General features: G+C 41.3%; 2 long non-coding RNA genes across 3 annotated transcripts in view; one reads left to right on the top strand and one right to left on the bottom strand.

The window, feature by feature from the left end:
* Positions 1–15,180, top strand: part of LOC139356359 (uncharacterized) — a 23,152-nt gene extending 7,972 nt beyond the window's left edge. Inside the window, exons 2-5 of the long non-coding RNA XR_011608123.1 lie at positions 8,013–8,148; positions 10,730–11,000; positions 11,585–11,802; positions 14,824–15,180. This is a non-coding gene — a long non-coding RNA (uncharacterized lncRNA). The remainder of the gene's footprint in view (positions 1–8,012; positions 8,149–10,729; positions 11,001–11,584; positions 11,803–14,823) is intronic.
* Positions 1–20,293, bottom strand: part of LOC139356358 (uncharacterized) — a 26,975-nt gene extending 6,682 nt beyond the window's left edge. The window contains exons 1-5 of one of the 2 annotated variants that reach the window (XR_011608121.1): positions 20,082–20,293; positions 18,300–18,484; positions 16,294–16,435; positions 4,045–4,418; positions 3,045–3,299 (exon numbers count right to left, since the gene is read on the bottom strand). This is a non-coding gene — a long non-coding RNA (uncharacterized lncRNA). Of the gene's footprint in view, positions 1–3,044; positions 3,300–4,044; positions 4,419–16,293; positions 16,436–18,299; positions 18,485–20,081 lie in introns of those variants that run through there. The other variant, XR_011608122.1, reaches the window with a different exon arrangement.

Genomic DNA, 20,293 nt, shown 5'->3' with positions numbered 1-20,293 from the left:
AGACTGGCAGTCTCATGGCTACCACAGCTGCTGTAATGCTGAGTCACACCCAAAGCCCACAGCCAGAGACCAGCACAGCACAGAGTGATGCCCAAGGCCCACACTGCTACAACTGCCTGCCACTGAGGTTTATGTGTGTCTCAAGGCTGCTGCAGAGCGTCAGTGGTGATGTGGGCTGGGAAACAAGACTGTCTCACCAAGGCTGTGGGTCTCTATCTGGCACTGTGGCGGGTCCAGCAGCTCTGTCCACAGGCACCAGCCTGGAGTCAAGGCCACTGGGTTTTGCCTAGTGTTGGATTTCACCATGGCCAGCCTGGCACTGGGTTGCCAGGCAAAGCCTTGAGCTCATGTTCCTCTCCTTTTCCCTAGTAGATCGTCACTTCCAGTATTGTGCTGCTGAGGAATGGTGGGGGCAGTCCCTTGGTCACCAAGGCTTAGCTGGGCAATGCCCAAAGCTCATGGAAATTGGAACCAGAAAAAAACCTGGAGCATGTCCCAGACCAGTGCTGATATGCTCCGCCTGCTGCTCAAGTTTACTCATCGCCCAATGCCACTGGAGAAGGCCAGCAGTGATACAAACCAGAACCTGAGACTGTCCTGTTGGGGCTGCAGTTTTCCACCAGGTGCTGGGGGGAGTCTAGGGACTTTGTCCATGGGTCCTGGTCTGGGGTCAGGACTGTAGGGTTCTCCCTGGCACTGCATTTTACTGTGTTGGGCCCAGCACTGGCCTTCAAGTCAAAACCCTTCACCCTCATCACTTTCCTTCCTCAAGTGAGCCATGTCCCTGAGCTGCACTGCTTGGAGTTGGGGAAAGGGGGAGATTAGCAATGGAATATTGTCTTTCCTCCATATTCAAAGCCTCTTTTCTTATTGCTGTGCTAAAATCAGGTACTCTGATCTCTCACCTGGTTGCCTTAGCTCTTGTGAAGGTATTTCTGTGCTTAGTTGTTCAATTTTATTTTTCTGTGGAGGAGATGATTTCTGGAGGGTCCTATTTCACCATCTTGCTTCACTCTTCCCTCAATTAAAGATTATTTCCCAAAGCCTCCTTCTGATTTTCCTGGAGCTGCCTCTCCTGTCTCCATCTTTAAGGGTTTTTCATATGAAATATTTAGCCTTAAATGGCTTTAAGTTTTGGAAGATAAATTTCTCTTGGGGAAGGGAGCAGAAACAACCCTTGTATTCATACACAAAAGAGAGGGAGAGGAAAGCCCTGTCCACTTCTCTCCAGGTCTCCAGGGCTGAATTCTCTTGCCATGAGCTTTGCTCACTCCACTTAGACCTGCTGGGAAGTGGGCACAGATGACGGAGCCGGGACTGTTTGCCATTTAGGCCTCAAGGTTTGCTGATATCTCCTCTCCATAGTTTCCCTTCTGCCCGTTCTCTCCTTTCATAGGATTTGAGTGATGTAGCTCTGCCTGTGGAAACTATCTACCTCCTACCACCTTCTCCATCAAATCTTCCACGCTCATATTTATTTGTCGTGTGTGCTCCTGGAGTCTCCAAATTGACTGAGGTGGTTCCTCTTGTGCCTATTTGGGATACAGACTGGCTGGAAGTTTCCAAACGCCCTGTGAGAAGCTGCGTCTGTAAGATAGATGTCTTGGTACACCATGGTCTTTCCACAGTCTCTCTTGGTCTCTGTTTTCTTGGCTGGGCACTAAATTCGATAACTAATGATGAGTGAAAAAAGAGTGACAAGGAATTGAAGAATACTTTCTTCACTTTATGTTTTCATCGATCCAAGGCATGCCCCAGCCAACACAGCAGATAAAGCAGGACATTGAGAATTTCAGTGCTCCAGTGGGGGTTCCAGCAGGAGGCACCCAATAATCACTACAGAGTGAGCTCTAACCATCCTGCTCTGGCGGGTAGGAGAGTAGGAATCTGCCTTTTCTGCTCTGAATGGCACAGATGCATCTCTGGTGCATCTAGGGGGACAATTCAAGGAAGGTAAATTTTAGAAAACTGTGGCCATGTTTGAAAGACTGGAGAGAGCTGAACTCACTGAAAGGCTTCTATTACTCTATGAGCAGAGAGACAGGAGGCTATAGAAGAGATAATCATAGTGAAAGTTGTGAGGATCCAGAGTAAACAGGAGGGAAAGGGAGACTTCATCCTATAGGAAGGGCCAGGCCAGGACCATCCTTCAGCACAGCAGTCCCAGGTACCACAGGCTTGTGAAGCTAAACCTGTCTGACCTCACATTTGGTAATGACACCTGATCTCTGGTCAGATGAGAGAGGCAGCAAGTGCTGAATCCAGGTTCTGTATAAAGTCTGATCAGTCATGCAGAACGACGGACATTGCACCAAAGGTCAATAATATTTTAATGAATAATATACCTGTAGCATTTATGTATTGCATTTTGTTATATAAGAAACAATTTCAGGCCAGGTGCAGTGGCTCACGCCTGTAATCCCAATACTTTGGGAGGCCGAGGTGGGTGGATCACGAGGTCACGAGTTCAAGACCAGCCTGGCCAAGATACTGAAACCCCATCTCTACTAAAAATACAAAAAATTAGCTGGGTGTCGTGGCAGGAACCTGTAATCCCAGCTACTCAGGAAACTGAGGCAGGAGGATTGCTTGAACCCAGGAAGTGGAGGTTGCAGTGAGCTGAGATCATGCCACTGCACTTTAGCCTGGGCAACAGAATGAGACTCCGTCTCAAAAACAAAACAAAACTAAACAAACAAAACAAAACAAAACAAAACAAAAGCACTTTCTCTATTGGTTCATTTAAAACATTTAATCACACTAAAATGATTCTTAAATAATTTCGCAGATGAGAATTGTGAGTTTCAGATTGGGGAATCATTTGTCCATAGTCACAATTAATAAGATTCATGACATAATTGCTTGCATGTGGTTAGTTCACAGATTTAATTAAAATACCTGGGATCAGAGTTTACTTATAGATTTTCAAGTATTTTAGAATCAGCAGTCAGTAGTCACCTTTAGCATCTCATTGTAGAATGGTCAGGATAGTTACACCACACCTTATGTCATGTCCTCATGGTAAAATGTATCATGTATTTAGAGTGTATTCATCTCTGTGAATGTATCTGAAAGGCATATGCCAAGTCAGCCTGGAGAATATTTGACTGGGCCCCAAGCAGATTTTGACCTTTTAATATACACAGCTACCTTTTCCCAGTGGAAAGGGAGATAGTCCTTGACCATTTCCTGTGGACATTGCCAGAGACGGTGCAGGCTGAATAAGAATGCCCACCATCTGTCCAGGAACCAGTGTTCTTCAAGGATGTTGCTGTGGACTTCACCAGGGAGAGTGTGTCCTGCAGAGAAAGCAGCACAGAGGTGCTTTGCTAGAGAGGCATAGCCATCTGTGCATGGGATGTCTGTGGCTGACACTTCCAAACTCGTGTATTTAATACAAAGTCATCCAGAACACTTTCTCCGTATTCCACCCTGCCTGTATCCTGATTCCTAGACTTCCTTACATGTGCACGAAGGAAATTTGTTTATTCACATATTTACTTACTCATTCACTGACTGTGCAATGATGAGGGGGCACTGGCTCTGGGAAGGGAGGTTGGAGAAGGAGGCAGAATGCAGTTTGGGGTTAAGGCTCGGTAATGGAAGAGAGACTGGGAAGCTGAGGACCAGGAGCAAGGAAAAGCTCTACTCAGCCTCCCCTGGTGATGCTATGCTCACCAGGGGCTGGCAGGACCTGCAGGTTTGTGACCTGAAGTGGAGGGTCAGTGCAGCCACATACCCAAGGCAGGCACCTAATGTATGGGCTTCACTAGGAAGGAGGGTGTCCTGAGGACAGCAATAGAAACAGCGCTCCTGTTGTCTCACATTGGAGTTTCTTGTTCCCACATTCTGCTGTCCCAGTGAACAGCATAGGACCATCCTTCCCACATGCTGAGTTCCTTCCCTTTTGGCACAGGAAGGGGTGTGTTGATTTGAAGCCCTAAAATAAATATTCTCAGCACTCAGGACCGATTTGTCAATACTGATTGTACCTAAGAAAGTACCCTGGAGGAAGAGAAAAGGAGGAAGAGTCAGAAATGGCACCTTTCCTTATAGAATCACGGGTCTGTCTCCATCCTGCAGTGCTGTGTTTAGGACTTGCTCATCTTCTCCGACTCTGCAGTGTCCTGCCTCACACATTTGCTCACATTTGCCGAGGGCCTGGCTTCAGCCCTCTCCCATCTCCTTGTCACAGCCTCCCAGTGAAATGAAAGCTGTGAAGAGCTTCTGTTTGGGGCATCATCCTTGGCAGGGCTCCACCCCAGACCTACGGTGGCAACGAAGAGCAGATCCTGTGTGGTCAGTGGGGTTGGGCTGCAGCAATTGTTCAGAGTCCACATCTGGATACACTGTCTGCTCTTTGTGGTCCAGGATTAAAGAAACAGCACACCTCAGTGCTGTATTAATGGCAGGAAGAGCTGGAAAATTCAGGACAAGGAAGATTTTTGAAAAGGAAACTGCTCTGCCTAATGCTGCAATGAACTTGAAGCTAAACCGAGTGAATCAGTATACTTTTGACTTTAAACTAGTAATTACAATTTTAGAAATACAATGGAAAAGAATATTCAAAACCTGATACTAGTGAAAAATAAAGGTTCCACTACATTTAGGTAATAAAGGGTGTTTTTTTCTATCATTGCTTTAAAAAAGTTGAATCAACCTAAATATCTAATGCTAGCAAGTTGTTTAAATCATTGACAGCACATCCATCTCCAATGAAATCTTGTTCATGGAGGTACTCTCATTCATCTTTTGTTATAGGTTAAAGAAATTTAAAATTCTGCTGAGACATTGAAGCAGACAACTTTCTTAACCATCCAGAGGTTGAAGCAAAATTCTGGTTATTAAATATTATTTTTCTTGTAAATAATATATATATTTATTTTGTGGTAAAATTATTAACAATGACACAGCTTTGATACTAAGGAGTAAAACACCCTTCCTTGTCACATCCTCCACTACCAATCATTGTGTCAACCGGGAGCCACTGTCATCATGGTACTACATATTAAAATATTTGCTTTTAAGCTCTGTCTTGGAGTATTTTCTTAGTTAGGACATATGGGTACTATACAATTTTTACTATTATAAATAATGTGACTGTGGATTCTGTGGGCCGTGATGATGTCATGGCAGACGTCAGGTTTTTTCTGGGTTGGGCAACTTGAAGTGTGAGTGTGGGGCCAAATTTTTGATACATTCTGGAGAGATCCCTTTCACAAAGCTGCAAAGATAGTCTCTCCCACCAAAGACGTGTGCTTTACCTCCTGCTTTAACCGATACCTAGTAAGACACTCTTTTATTTTTATTTTCTTTGTTTTTTGATCTAAGGTCTCACTCTGTTACCCAGGCTGGAGTACAGTGGTATCAACATAGTTCACTGTAGCCTCAACCTCTTGGGCTCAAGTGATTCTCCCACCTCAGCATCCTGAGTAGCTGGAACCAAAGGCATGTGCCACCATACCAGGATAATTACACACTCTTTTACATACAGGATAATTACATTTAAGTTGTGAAAATAACATGTTTTCTTTTGGATTCCTACTTATTTGGCTATATGTAAGCCTGGCATTCTATGTGTGAAGTTTATTTTCATTTTTGGGTCATTTTTTGAGTCATTGTTTATTTTGTTTTAAGTAGTATTAAGGTCATTTTATTTCAATATTGTTTGGTATGTGTTTTGTATTTGATTCATTTAGAAGTTTAAGATAATACATCGTATTAGTCTGTTCTCACACTGCTAATAAAGACATATCCGAGAGTGGGTAATTTATCAGGGAAAGAGGTTTAATTGACTCACAGTTTCCCATGACTGGGTGGCCCTGGCAATCATGGCTGAAGGCAAATGAGGAGCAAAGTCATGTCTTATATGATGACAAGCAAGAGAGCTTTTGCAAGGGGAATCCCATTTATAAAAGTGTCAGATCTCATGAGACTTATTCACTCCCACGAGAACAGTATAGGGGAACCACTCCCATGATTTAATTATCTCTACCTAGCCTCGCCCATGACACATGGGGATTATTACAATGCAAGGTGAGATTTGCGTGGGGGCATAGCCAAACTATATTATACATATAAGTTTCTATCAAACTTGACAAGCCCTCCATTTTTGTTTCCTTTTACTATAATTTTGTCTCTTGATTAATACATAAGAGACTTTTTTTGAAATATGTTGACTTCAGGTTTAAAGTACACTAAATTTGTTTCGTAAAGATCTTTATTTTACTACCTTTTCCGATCCAAGGATTTGATTTGTCTTAAAACATGTTTTTGTGTGTGTGTGTCATTTAGTAAAGTTTTATGAGTTTTTGCAGGCCTAGACATGTCTTGTAAATGTGTACTTTGGTACATTTGATAATCAAGATAGACGTTGATTGTCTGTGTTATGCTGTTGTTATTCCTGTTGTTCATCCATTATTACTACTGAAGAGTAGTATGTTGCCCATGCATTTACCCAATTTTCTGGATGTTGTGTTTCTAACAGTTCATGTTCTGAATGTTAAAATAGATTTTCTTCCTTTTCTAGTTTACATCCATGTCATCTGTGAACAGCTACAATTCAGATTCTTTGAATCAGCTTCTTTCCTGTTTTTCTTCTCTTCCATGTTTTGGTTCCTACTCAGCCATCTCACACAGTGGTGAATTGTGAGAGCTCAGTCCCCTCCATCTTTTAACTTTACCTTTATTGAAATACTTCTAATGTTTTTTCTTGATTAGTATATTTGCAGAATTTTCCTTTTTTACTAAGAACTTTTAAATTATGCTATTTTGCATGTGTAATCATCAAATACTTTATTCTAGGATCTAATGTTGTAATTTTTCCTTCTTTAATTTTTTGACTTAATGCATAAAGTTTGAATTGTAAATTATTGTTTTATTAGCAGGATAAAATTCAATTTATATTAATGGCTAAATTTAAATGGATTACATTGTTTATGTTTTTGTTTGTCTCTGATGGGGATTAAAGCTAAAATATTCTATATGTTTTATTTTCATTTAATATGGTTTTAAAATGATCAAATTAACAAAATGAACAATCTTACAATATTCACATTGCACAGAAACTCTATCTGATGTAAAATTTATGCACACTCATGCTGAAATAGATCTTATCAGGTTCCCAATAAAGGCCAGGGTAATCTTTAAATTTAAATATAAATATTGGTTAATTATATTTCCTTCTTTTTCTTAATATACTCTGTATTAGAAAACTTTAACATTGACAGCAAAATTAAACAAAAGGTATGTTGCTCTCATGTACACCTTACCCCTCTGGAAGTTATCAGAATCAAAATGGTCTCACTAAGACTGAGAAAACCTGGGCAGGCCGGGCGCGGTGGCTCAAGCCTGTAATCCCAGCACTTTGAGCGGCCGAGACGGGCGGATCACGAGGTCAGGAGATCGAGACCATCCTGGCTAACACAGTGAAACCCCGTCTCTACTAAAAAAATACAAGAAACTAGCTAGGCGAGGTGGCGGGCACCTGTAGTCCCAGCTACTCCGGAGGCTGAGGCAGGAGAATGGCGTAAACCCGGGAGGCGGAGCTTGCAGTGAGCGGAGATCCGGCCACTGCACTCCAGCCTGGGCGACAGAGCGAGACTCCATCTCAAAAAAAAAAAAAAAAAAGAAAACCTGGGCAAATAGACCCAAGAAGGCCATCACTAGAGGACTGTCATGTTTCTATGTCTGATAACAAAAACTATCAGAAAAGACTTAAAAAACCGCAACCTTGCACAAAGGGCATTGCAGCCTTACACAGAAAAGACACCTGCAGTGACACAGGCCCAGAAACTGCTGGTCTAACCTCAGACTCATCACCCTTGTTACTGATCTTTGCAGCCAAGAATAATTAATTCAAAAACAACTATGCAATCCTCCACATTAAAAATTTTGTTCTTCTTTACCTCTATTAATATGCACATGGTTTACTATGACATTTACATTCTCATTACAATAATTTATTCCAAGTAAATATTTTTTACTTGAGAGACTCTTTGTTTGCTGTTTAGGTTTACACATATGGTGTCATAAATGGGACCTGCAAAGTTTACAATTGGAAGGAATTGGTGATTCTTGGAGCATGCATGCAGTCTTCACTTTATACCCTTTAGCGCTCTGCTTCTATAAGTCACCCTTTCTGCCCTGGTGAGTCTTCTTTCAGTTTAAACCTCAGTTATTTGATACATGATTTTTGGTATGTTGAGGTCTGGTTTGAATAAGGCTCCTTTAATAAAAGACCATATATCGCTCCTAGAACAATGAAAGCTTTTTTGTCATTTCTGGTAAGTCCTTTCTGCTATAAAGACAAACATCTTTCTGGATTGTGTACTCTTGGTTTCTACAGAACTTACCTTCTGTTTGTGAAGCATTTATTTTCTAGTTTGCACACATAGTTTTATATTTTGTTTGATTTACACAGCAAGGTTATATTTTATGTGAACGTTGTTATCTTGGGCTCCTTTGAATTTGTTTGACGTTTCCCCCTTACTTGTTTCTAAAAAGTGACACTAGCTTAGTTGCCACTATCTAAAACACTGGGCTAACCTCCTGGCATTTTCTTACAAGATTTATAGAATTTCCTTTGCTCTCTAGATATTAATAAGAAACAGAATAGGATTCTGAAACATTCAGATATGCTAGGTTTCTTGGACTCCTCATGGCTACATAGTATGATGCTTCTTTTGGACATTTTAAAATAAAAAGGCAAAATTACATCAGGAAAATTTAGGGCTTAAATGGTTATTATTTTAAAAACTCACAACTATAGAGTTAACATATGGAGTCCTCTAAGTTCTCTATTTTTTTCCTGCTTACTCTGTATCTGCTTGCTTTTCTACTGTTGTTGAGATAAAACTCACTGCTCATGGTATTCCAGCCAAGATGTGTGTGTGTTTTTTTTTTCTAATTATACTTTATGTTCTAGGATACATGTGCACAACATGTAGGTTTGTTACATATGTATACATGTGCCATGTTGGGGTGCTGCACCCATTAAATAGTCATTTACATTAGGTATGTTTCCTAATGCTATCCCTCTCCCCTCCCCCTACCCCACAATAGGCCCTGGTGTGTGATATTTTCCTTTCTGTGTCCAAGTGATCTCATTGTTCAAGTCCCACCTATGAGTGAGAACATGCAGTGTTTGGTTTTCTGTTCTCGCTATAGTTTGCTGAGAATGATGCTTTCCAGCTGCATCCATGTCCCTACAAAGGACACAAACTCATCCTTTTTTATGGCTGCATAGTATTCCATGGTGTATATGTGCCACATTTTCTTAATCCACTCTGTCGTTGATGGACATTTGGGTTGGTTCTCAGTCTTTGCTATTGTGAATAGTGCCGTAATAAACATACATGTGCATGTGTCTTTATGGCAGCATGATTTATAATCCTTTGAGTATATACCCAGTAATGGGATGGCTGGGTCAAATGGTATTTCTAGTTCTAGATCCTTGAGGAATCGCCACACTGTCTTCTACAATGGTTGAACCAGTTTACAGTCCCACCAACAGTGTAAAAGTGTTCCTATTTCTACACACTCTCTCCAACACCTGTTGTTTCCTGACTTTTTAATGATTGCCATTCTAACTGGTGTGAGATGATATCTCATTGTGGTTTTGATTTGCATTTCTCTGATTCAAGTGATGATGAGCATTTTTTCATGTGTCTGTTGGCTGCATAAATGTCTTCCTTTGAGAAGTGTCTGTTCATATCCTTTCTCCACTTTTTGATGGAGTTATTTGGTTTTTCCTGTGCCTCACTCTTCTCAGTATTCTGAGAGTAGGAGCGCCATCCCAACTTGAGCTCGGGCCACAGTTATGAGCTCAATACCCCTTAACTGTGCTCAAACTCTGGGAAGCTGGGACAGGTCTTGTAGCTGTATCCTCTTGTACCTCAGGGATAAGCTGTGCTGGAGCAGGAAAACTGCTTTTGGTCTGCCAGAAAAACACTCAGGTGGTACAGTGGAGGCTGTGCTATGTGTACACCCTTGAGGGAGCAACCAGGCATCAACTGGGGAAGGACCCGGCAGAAAAGGGGCTGTACAGATCAGATGCACTTCAGACCCTCAGGAAAGGCAGCCCTGCTCTCTCCTGGTCCAGCTGTCAGCAGGGACTAGAGTCATGCAGAGAAAGATGGAGAGCCTTGAGGAATGGGTGCCTATTCCTGTATTTTGCTACAGCTGCCTCATGCATGAAACCTTTTGGGCTCCATGCATGTTTGAGCTCCGCCTCTCCCTACTCTCCTGGCAGTGCCCTCTGCCAGTTCAAATGTCTGTGTGGATCATGGGATCTCTTGTAGCTAGGATCTTAGAGGTCCATGGCAAGCGTGTGTGACCCATAGTTCCTTCACTCTCTCCTTCCTTAGGTCCCGTTCTGGACCAAGAGCTGGTCCTGGTGTCTGGTGACTCCGTCTGGCTTCCTAGCTTCCTCCCTCTTCAAACTCAGTGTCTGTATTGCCGCTCTATTAACTTCATGTGTTTCTTTTTTTCCCAAAGATCTGTTCAAAGTGTGACGATTTACTTAATATTTTGTTTTCTCTCTGTGGAAGAGGTGTTTCCTGACTGCATCTGGTTGACCATCTTGTCCCCCAGCTAAAAGTGTAATTTACATTTTGATATGGTTTGGCTCTGTGTCTGAACTTTATTACAAGTAAAAATTACTACTTTTATGTTAGACTATTCTCAGTCTTCCTTCTTCATTACCAAACCTTATTGTTTGATCCTATAGAGGCAGTGGAAATTGCATCTTCAGAAGATCGACATGTGGATGGAGAGATTGAAGTTCTTCAACAGCCATTATATATGAAAATGATGCAAAATAAATGTGAAACACTACAGATGGATCAGGAGAGGTTGGAAGAAGAACTAGTGAACCTCAAAAGTCACATGGAAATGAATATGTTAGAACGTGGTCTATTGGAACACCATAAACAGGAGGTTGAAGAAGAGCAAGGCAGGAGATAATAGAACAATTAGAAAAAGTCAATCTATTTTTACAGGTTAGTTTATTATCCATAATGTGCCTTCATTCATTTCACTGCAAATTATAGTTTGGATATAAACATTGTATGTGTTTCCTCTACTTCTCTTATAGCAATTTGTTTGGTAGATTTCTAGAAGGAAGGTGATATCTGTTTCTCTCTCTAAATATTTCACTTGCCACCATTACTGTAACTAAATTGATCTTCCATAATAATGATTCTCATTAGTGAATCATTTGATTACTAAAATCAGTTGGCATAAAACAAGACTAATAGAGAAAGAAAAATGTGATTTAAAAATTATACTACACTCTTAAAATATTCTTAAGTTATATTGTTCAACTTTTTAGAGTTTAAACTGATTCTGTTATTCTTTGGAGTGTTACATTTCATGAGTACTACCATAAGTATGATTTCATTTGTTTATAATTCAGATTAAATTATTAACTTAGCTGATACTGACAAAAAATATATTAAACTTGAGATTCTTTTTTCATATAGTTAAAAATGCTCTCTAGATCACTGACCCAAAACAAAAAGAAACAAATATACAATAGTTATTCAGGCTATAATTTTTTATGTACCCTTTTAATTTGTTTTAGACACAAGAAACATCTCAAGAAGAGCTACAGTGGTTAACAGAAGAAAACATTGCTTCCATGTAAAGTCAGATGGAACTTATAATTGAAAATCTGGAATTCCAACTCTACAAAGCAAACACTTCAGGAGCAAACTATAATACAGCAGAATTGGAACCATATAAGAAACTGCTTCTAGAAGAATTAAAAGCTAGAGAATCTCTGTCAGATAAATTAAGCAAGTACATCAAAGACAGAATCACAGAAAATAAATGAAGATCATTAATTTGTCTCAAAAGCATAATTTTTAGTGAGACAGATTCATAAGTTTGGGGGAAGCAAAAGCTAACTAGATTAGACAATTTTGGAAAATGATGTTAGTAAATGAACTTACTTTTAAAATGTTAGTCTAGGACAATTCATACCACTCCCCTGTTTTTTTTGGTGGTGGTTTTTGTTTGTTTGTTTTTCTTTTGTTTTCTGTTTCTTTGAGATGGATTCTCACTCTGTTGCCCAAACTAGAGTGCAGTTAGTGGCATGATCTGGACTCACTGCAACTGTGCCTCCGGAGTTCTAGCAATTCTCCGGCCTCAGACTCCCAACTATGACCTTTCATGATCTCGCCACGCCCAGCTAAGTTTTGTATTTGTAGTAGAGACGGGGTATCATCATGTTGGCCAGGCTGGTCTCAAACTCTTGACCTCAGGTGATCTCCCCACCTTCGCCTCCCACAGTGCTGGGACTACAAGCATGAGCCATCATGCCTGGCCTGATTTTTGGTTTTATATGGTTCCTTTTCCCCTTAATATTCTTATGTAGTTAACCTGATCTATTAATTTTTCTGCCAAGTATCTTGAAGCTTCATAATTTAGACAGTGATACTGTTATACAATTGTTTGTCAGCATTCCTCTATATAGAAATATTAATTAGTTTAATTATTTTTGATAAGATTACAACTTAAACTGAAAAAAGGGTCAGGTACTTCTCCTCCTTTGCACATTCTGGCACTCAGTAAATTAACTTTCCTTGATTGCAATCTTTGGTATTATCCTTAGAGGTCACCTTGGAACAAAGTATTTTGTACATTTTTTCCACTCCACATAAAGGCATAGTTGTGAAATAGGGAATGGTAAACACAGGCTTGAAAGGAAATATAATTCATAAAGTGGTGAAAAATAACACCTTGGTCAGCCTGAAGCGGTGGGTGGAAGACCAAAAGGGCAGGCCCTACTTCTGATGCCTTGGCCACGATTTTAGGAGCAAAATGCCTTTGGAGATGATTAAGTTCTCTTTGATCTCAGCCGTCTCCTTCTCCCCTGAGAGTTGTTGTTCTGAATGACTCCTTGGTACCAAATGCTTAGTTTTTCTCAGATAATGGGTGAAATGTACAAGAGTGTTCAATAGAAATGTTTGAAAATGTCTTTGAGGGTCGGGCGCGGTGGCTCAAGCCTGTAATCCCAGCACTTTGGGAGGCCGAGACGGGCGGATCACGAGGACAGGAGATCGAGACCATCCTGGCTAACCCCGTGACACCCTGTCTCTACTAAAAACTACAATAAACTAGCGGGGCGAGGTGGCGGGCGCCTGTAGTCCCAGCTACTCGGGAGGCTGAGGCAGGAGAATGGCTTGAACCCGGGAGGCGGTGCTTGCAGTGAGCCGAGATCTGGCCACTACCCTCCAGCCTGGGCAACAGAGCAAGACTCCGTCTCAAAAAAAAAAAAAAAAAAAAAGAAAGAAAGAAAATGTCTTTGAGAGACAGTGTGTTTTTTTGTTTGCTGTAACTGGTTTACTAAATACAAGCTTCATTTTATTTATTTTACTGTCCATATTTAAGGAGTAAGACATGATGTTTTAATATATTTATACACAGTCCAATGGTTACTCTGGTCCAGCGAATTAGCATCTTTAACATTTCATGTAGTTACTCTTGAAACACAAGTATTTTTTTCTTTTCTTTTCTTTCTTTCTTTGTTTTTTGAGATGGAATCTCCCTATGTCGCCCAGGCTGGAGTGCAATGGTGGGATCTCGGCTCACTCCAAACTTCTCCTCCCAGATTCAAGCAATTCTCTTGCCTCAGCGTCCCAAGTAGTTGGGATTACAAGCGTCCACCACCACGCCCAGCTAAGTTTTGTATTTTTAGTGGAGATGGGATTTCTTGCCATGTGGTTCAGGCTGCTCTCCAATTCCTGAACTCAGCTGATCCGCCGTCCTCAGCCTCCCAAAGTGCTGGGTACAGGGGTGAGCAACCACCACACCACCACTGCTGGCCTTTTTTTTTTTTTTTTTTTTTTTTTGGAGATGGAGTCTTGCTCTGCTCTGTCACCCAGCCTCAAGTGCAGTGGCACAATCTCGGGTCACTGCAACCTCCGTTTCCCAGGTTCAAGCGATTCTCCTGCCTCAACCTCCTGAGTGCTGGAATTACAGGCACCCAGCACCGCGCCCGGCTAATTTTTGTATTTTTAGTAGAGACGGGGTTTCACCATGTTGGGCAGGCTGGTCTCAAACTCCTGATCTCAAATGATCCGCAAGCCTCGGCTTCCCAAAGTGCTAGGATTACAGGTGTGAGCCACCGACCCCGGCCTAAACACAAATATTTCTTTTTGTTTGTTTGTTTGTTTCTGTTTCTGAGGCAGAATGTCGCTCTTGTTCCCCAGGCTGTAGTGCAATAGCGCGATTTTGGCGCACCGCATCCTCGGCCTCCAGGGTTCAAGTGTTTCTCCTGCCTCACCCTCCCGAGTAGCTGGCATTACAGGCATGCACCACCAAGTCCAGCAAATTTTTGTATTTTTAGTAGAGACAAGGTTTCTCCGTGTTGATCAAGTTGGTCTCAATCTCCCCACCTCTGGTGATCCTCTGACTCTGCCTCCCAAAGTGCTGGGATTACAGCCATGAGACACTGTGCCTGGGCTAAACACAAATATTTCTAATGGTATCTTTAAGAATCTTATAAGTAGAGCCATTTCAGAAGGCAACAAGTGTGACTTGTTAATCCATACATCATTAATAGCTTTTGCTCTTCCCTCCCTACTTTGTTTGAATTACTTACTTGTTGGAAATCCTCGAGAAATATATATACTTCTTTACAACAACTTTAAAATTATAACTGTATACAGCATATAGGCTCTAATACACTTTCAGAGTTAAAACATGGTTTGTTGTATCTTTCATTGACTCATGGTCACTATTTAAACAACGCAAGTCATTTAGACACATTTGTTAAAAAACAAAATACTCAGTATCTGTCTTTTGCAATCTTCACAGACCTAAAGAAATTCTAGCAGATGTCAGTACCAAACTTCTTCAAGAAAATGAGTGGAGCAGATCTTTATTTACTTCTCATACTACAAGGCCAGTCCTAGAGTCACCATGCAATGGAAATCTTAATGATAATTTACATCTCAACAGAATACATATCCCAAGAGAAACCTTAATGATTCCTACTTCAAGCTCATTGTCTTCAAATATCAGAATGGAGAACGACTTGTCAAAAGTTAGGTATAGTATTGTTTTTTCTTTGGTTGTCAGACTTCTGATATAGTTCTCTCTATATTTTTGGCAAGATATTGAGTTGTCTAACTGACTCATGCATTTTAAATAAAGGTCCTAATTATCTGTGTTTCTAAGGAAAGGAAACAAATCTTACAGCTTTTTTTAAGTCCCTGGGGTTTTAATTGTCAAAAGATATTCATTTTTTAACTTTACTCAACAAATGTAACTATACCAGCACATTTTAAATTTCTGTAAAAATTGCATTTAAGTTAGATTGTGGAAATGTACTGATATTGCCTAACAACCAAAGTTATACTTGGAGATGCTTTGGCTTACTTTCTTTTTTTTTTTTTTAAGTTCTAGGGTACATGTGCACAATGTGCAGGTTTGTTACATATGCATACATGTGCCTTGTTGGTGTACTACACCCATTAGCTCATCATTTACATTGAGTATATCTCATAATGCTATCCCTCCCCCCATCCCCTACCCCGCAACAGTCCCGGTGTGTGATGTTCCCCTTCCTGTGTCCAAGTGTTCTCATTGTTCAATTCCCACCTATAAGTGAGAACTTGCGGTGTTTGATTTTTTTGTCCTTGTCATAGTTTGCTGAGAATGACGGTTTCCAGCTGCATCCAAGTCCCTAACAAAGGACATGAACTCATTCTTTTTTCTTACATGATTACATCCTTAATTGCTGTTGTACTTACAGCATTTCAGTTCAATTGTTGCAAAATGTGCCTGTTGCTGTGCAATTGTACAGTGGTTTTTAAATACTTAAAGCAATATTTGAATTCTTAAAGTGAAGTTCACTTATGTCTATCTTACCATCACTCAAATGATTTATGGCTGAGATGGCAATGATATCAGGAGTAGTTAAATAGCAAATGTGACCAAACAGAATACATTCTGTTCTTTCTACTCAGAATTCCATGTAAAACTGCACAGGGTTCCCAGCTCCCTAGGACATGACACTTTCAAACTTTCAAGGTTCAACTGAACAAGAACTTTTCAATCCAACTGTTAGGGTAGCCAGTTAGTCAGACATTAACAGGCAGGAGGAAAGGTAGCTATGTAGGAAGAACACTGCAGAACGACTCTTAAGATGCTCAGTAATTACTCATTCTATGGTTGAACTGTCAGAATGTGTTAACTACAATCTGATAAAGAAGGGGAAAGGCAAAAGGGGAATTCTTAAGAGCTGTGTGGGCACAATGAGTACAAATTTGAGTGCTATACTACCTTCCTGGGGTGGAGGTAATGAGCAATGCCATCATTGGGTGGAATTTGTCTTGATCACTGGGTTCTGCATATGCACATTAACCAAGAGTAAGGGAGGGTCTACCAGCCTGGGTGTGAACTGGGCAAGAACAAAGGCAGGAACCTAAAGAAGAAAGTGAGAGAAAAGATCAAATGCAGAATGTATTGAGGCTGTTCCCAGCCAAGTCAGCCCACTCTTCTCTTAAAGCATACTGTTACTTGCACAGTAAATGTTTTGCTGGATTTACTAACTGGTGTTTTGGTTGAATTCTTTCATGCAAAAAGACAAGAACTGAGGACACTTTGTGGAACTCCAGGCTTGGCCATACCTTTTGGTGCTGTGACTTCCATCCTGTCGTGAGGTAGGGACTGTGCTCGCCACTGTCTCCTCTCACATATCTGCTTCTATGCAGCATAGACTGTGAGAATGCTGAGCATGCTGAGCAATCTCCCTAGCATCTCCACTTTGTGTGTTCAACTAGAGCACTTTCACCTAATGCCCAACAGAGCTCCCCAAGCACAGAATGCTTTTTTCTTGACAGAGAACCTAAGGTTTCTGATTACTTCCATATTCTCACAACTGACCTCTGGGTTCTCACCACCCTGTCTTCACAGTTGCTCCTGCTGCCCGTGCCATCATGGCATCTCTCTTGCTAGCCAATGCCACCTCCTTTGCCCTGTCTCTTCCCAGGTAGGCCCCAATAGAATGGCTTTTTGCATGCCCTGTCACCACCTCCTCTGCACTAATTCCACCTCCAGATGGAATGTAGGTAAATTTTAGGTGCTATGGTCTAGGTTTAGGGGTCTCCTTGGATGTATCTAGTACCCAATTTTCTCTCCATGTTCTTACCACTGAATTCTCAGGGATTTAACAATCAACTTCCCTCTTGCTTCTAGCCCTCCCCACTGTCTTTGACATGCTTTGCCTGTATGCAGAGGATCACTGAAGGCTACAAAATTATAATTGGGCAGAATCATCTATAATTAGATGCAAGACCTATGGACCTAGGGGGTCCACAGACCAAATGAGGGGAAGAGGTCACTGCTTGGTTGGGAGCATATAGTAAGGGTGCACAATATCTGAAGCTCTTCACAGACTAGGGATACCTGGTCTACTGTGGGAAAGGGATGGAAAGGGTGCTCTCTCCCTTTTACAATGGATGAGAATGGACAGAGAGCGAGGATGCTCACATTCCCCTAGTTTTTTCTTCTCTCTGTTTTTCAGATTGCCCATCTCCACACAGTGTGGAGTCCTTCAACACTCCACACTGTAGGATTTTCCCGTTGGATGCATTCTCAAATGTTAGGACAAGTCTGATCCCCAGACATTGAAGGAAACTATATTCGTTTTCCTTTGTAATGCTTCATAGCCTCAATGCAAACTATATGACTAGGAAGACTGGCCAGAAAATGGTAGCCCTAATTTTAACACCATTTTGCAGTTGGACCTACTTTGCAGGTGACAGGGAAAATGGTCAGAGGTGCCCTGTATCCAGGTCATTATGGCTCTAAAAGAAGACCAGGATCTCTGCCAAAAATGCAGATGGGACTCTGCCATCTTGGCTCTCATGAACCCCTCAGCAGATAATTCTCCCATAAATGTCTTAGGAAATTTCCCAGCAGAGCATCCTCAGCTTCCTTTAATCCTCCCACTGAGGATCCAAAGCCACCAGCTCCTTGTTCTCACCAGAGGAATAGGAATGGGCACTGGGATATGAGGCTCTGGAAGCTGGTATCAATTGGGAGAAGTTCTTCATCTACCTTAAAATGTTCAATGGACAGTTAACTATGCTTTGCATGACTCTTGCCACTTTTGCAAGAAACAACTTTCAATAATGTGCAAATGGTTCTTTTGGGAAAAAAATATTTCCAAGACTATAGAACAAGTTTGTAGGGCCTGTGCCCTGTGCACATTAAACATTTTGCACATTAAACAAGGAAGCAAACCTCCTTTTCTTTTCCAGCCAGTCCAATGGAGGGTCACTTACCCTGGGGAGGACTGGCCGCTTGACTTCACCCAACTTCTTGCCTGTCAGGGATATAAATATCTTCTGGTCTTTGTAGACATATTTACAGGTTGGATATAAGCTTACTCCTTGTGAATGGAAAAAGCAATGGGGGTAGTATAGGCCCTTCTCAAGGAGGTCATCCCTGGTTTGGCATCCCCAGGTTGCTGCAAAGTAATTATAGTTCATCCTTCACTTCACAGGTTACTCAACTTGTTTCCCAGGCCTTGGGAATCAGTTACTTTCTAAATTCCTCCTGGCACCCACAATACTGCAGAATGGTTGACAGAATTAACAAATCTCTCAAGCAAATCTTGGAAAAATTATGCCAGGAAACTTCAAAGTCATAACCAAAACAACTACCTATTGCTCTACTAAGGGTGAGAAACATACCCATCTCTAGCTTACAACTCAGTTATTTTGAGTTATTATGTGGAAGACCCTTTCTTCAATTTCCTATTGGATACTGACCTTACCAATTCTAATTATGTTAATTCCTTCTCGCAGTTTCAGCTGGTGGCTCAAAAACTAGGCCGAAATATATTTCACACCCTGAAAACTCTGACCAAATTTTAAATCCACCTGTACTCAAGTTCTCATCAAGATTTGGAAGGATGGAACTCCAGACTCTCAACTGAGTCTTATTTGGAGAGGTCTTTACACTGTTTTACTCTCCACTCCTATCACAGTTATGGTGCCAGGGATGACCAAGTGGATCCACTATTCCAAGGTAAAGCTATATGATGCATCTCTGGCAGAGGAAGTCCTAGAGGTGCCATTGGACACCTGGACCACTTGTCCCCTCCAGGGTCTCAAACTCCTCTTCAAGCAAAGCCAAAAGAATAAACATAAGTAAATTAGTAATGCTTTGGCCTGTTATACAATGAGTCATCATACTCCTTGTAGGTTTACTAATATGTCTTTGCTACTGTGAACCAACACACTCTCCAAGAAAAGGTCTGTTCTGTACTACCTGGATTTAAATCTCAAAGTCATAATCTGGGTGGCATTCTCTAATACTCACTGAGTTAACAGCTTCTGTTTCCATAATCAAGAGACATCCTGATTTGACTTTAATCTGTTCTCTTTGGGATCATGCAACCCAGTGCTCTATGCTCACTAATGCTTCTAGCTAAAATCACCCTCATAGGCCCCAGCAGCCCACAACCACAACAAAAGACTCTACGAGTAGCTCAATAACTACTAAAGTTCACCAAATCTTCCTGTGCCTCATCCTGAGGTTGTAAATGAATTCTTTCCACCCAGGGCAGGAACAGGCTCCCCAGCCATGATACGAGCATAGGCAACTATTCAAGCCCAATTTAAATTCACCTATCATTGGGACCCCTGTATACAAAGCCTTCCAAGAGATGTTATATGGTACCTAATACAAGTTAAAGTGGACATTCAAGCCTGGATTAAGTCCACTTGCACTGTTTTAGGCCCCCTTATTCTCCCCCATTACCCTCATCAGCCAGGCACCCCTAGGCATCACTATTACCAGAGATTCTGGAACTTTTGTGGGTTCTCTTAACCCTGAACACTTCAATACAGCCATCATCATTATTAATATCTCTCATACTTTTTTTCTCTAAAAACTAAAAACTCCAAATTTCAAGTAAGGTTCTTTACCCTACCAAGCCAGTATTGGGTCATGGAAAAATTTCAAATCTTTAACTCCCTTTGGGAGGTTCTTCTCCTTGACATTACTGGGCACATGATCCTTTGGGAAAGAAGAACCATTCTTCTATTCAAATTAGTCACCTATGTCTGGCTCCTTTGGCAGCTGAATCTTTAGTGACAGAATATCACGTCTCAGGTAGCCAACAAGGATATTGGTCAATGTTTGGAATTGACCTGCCTCCTTCAGTATCCATCCTTGTCTACCTATGACATAACTTTATTTTCTATGTGGGACACAGGCCCACCTCTGTCTCCCTGCAAACTGGACTGGAGCATGCTCTCTGGCTTACCTC

The sequence above is a fragment of the Macaca nemestrina genome, chromosome 9, assembly GCF_043159975.1.
Source record: "Macaca nemestrina isolate mMacNem1 chromosome 9, mMacNem.hap1, whole genome shotgun sequence".
NCBI classification, from domain to species: Eukaryota; Metazoa; Chordata; class Mammalia; order Primates; family Cercopithecidae; genus Macaca; species Macaca nemestrina.
Note: the sequence above shows the minus strand (reverse complement) of the source record. Positions and strands in the feature narration are given on the sequence as shown.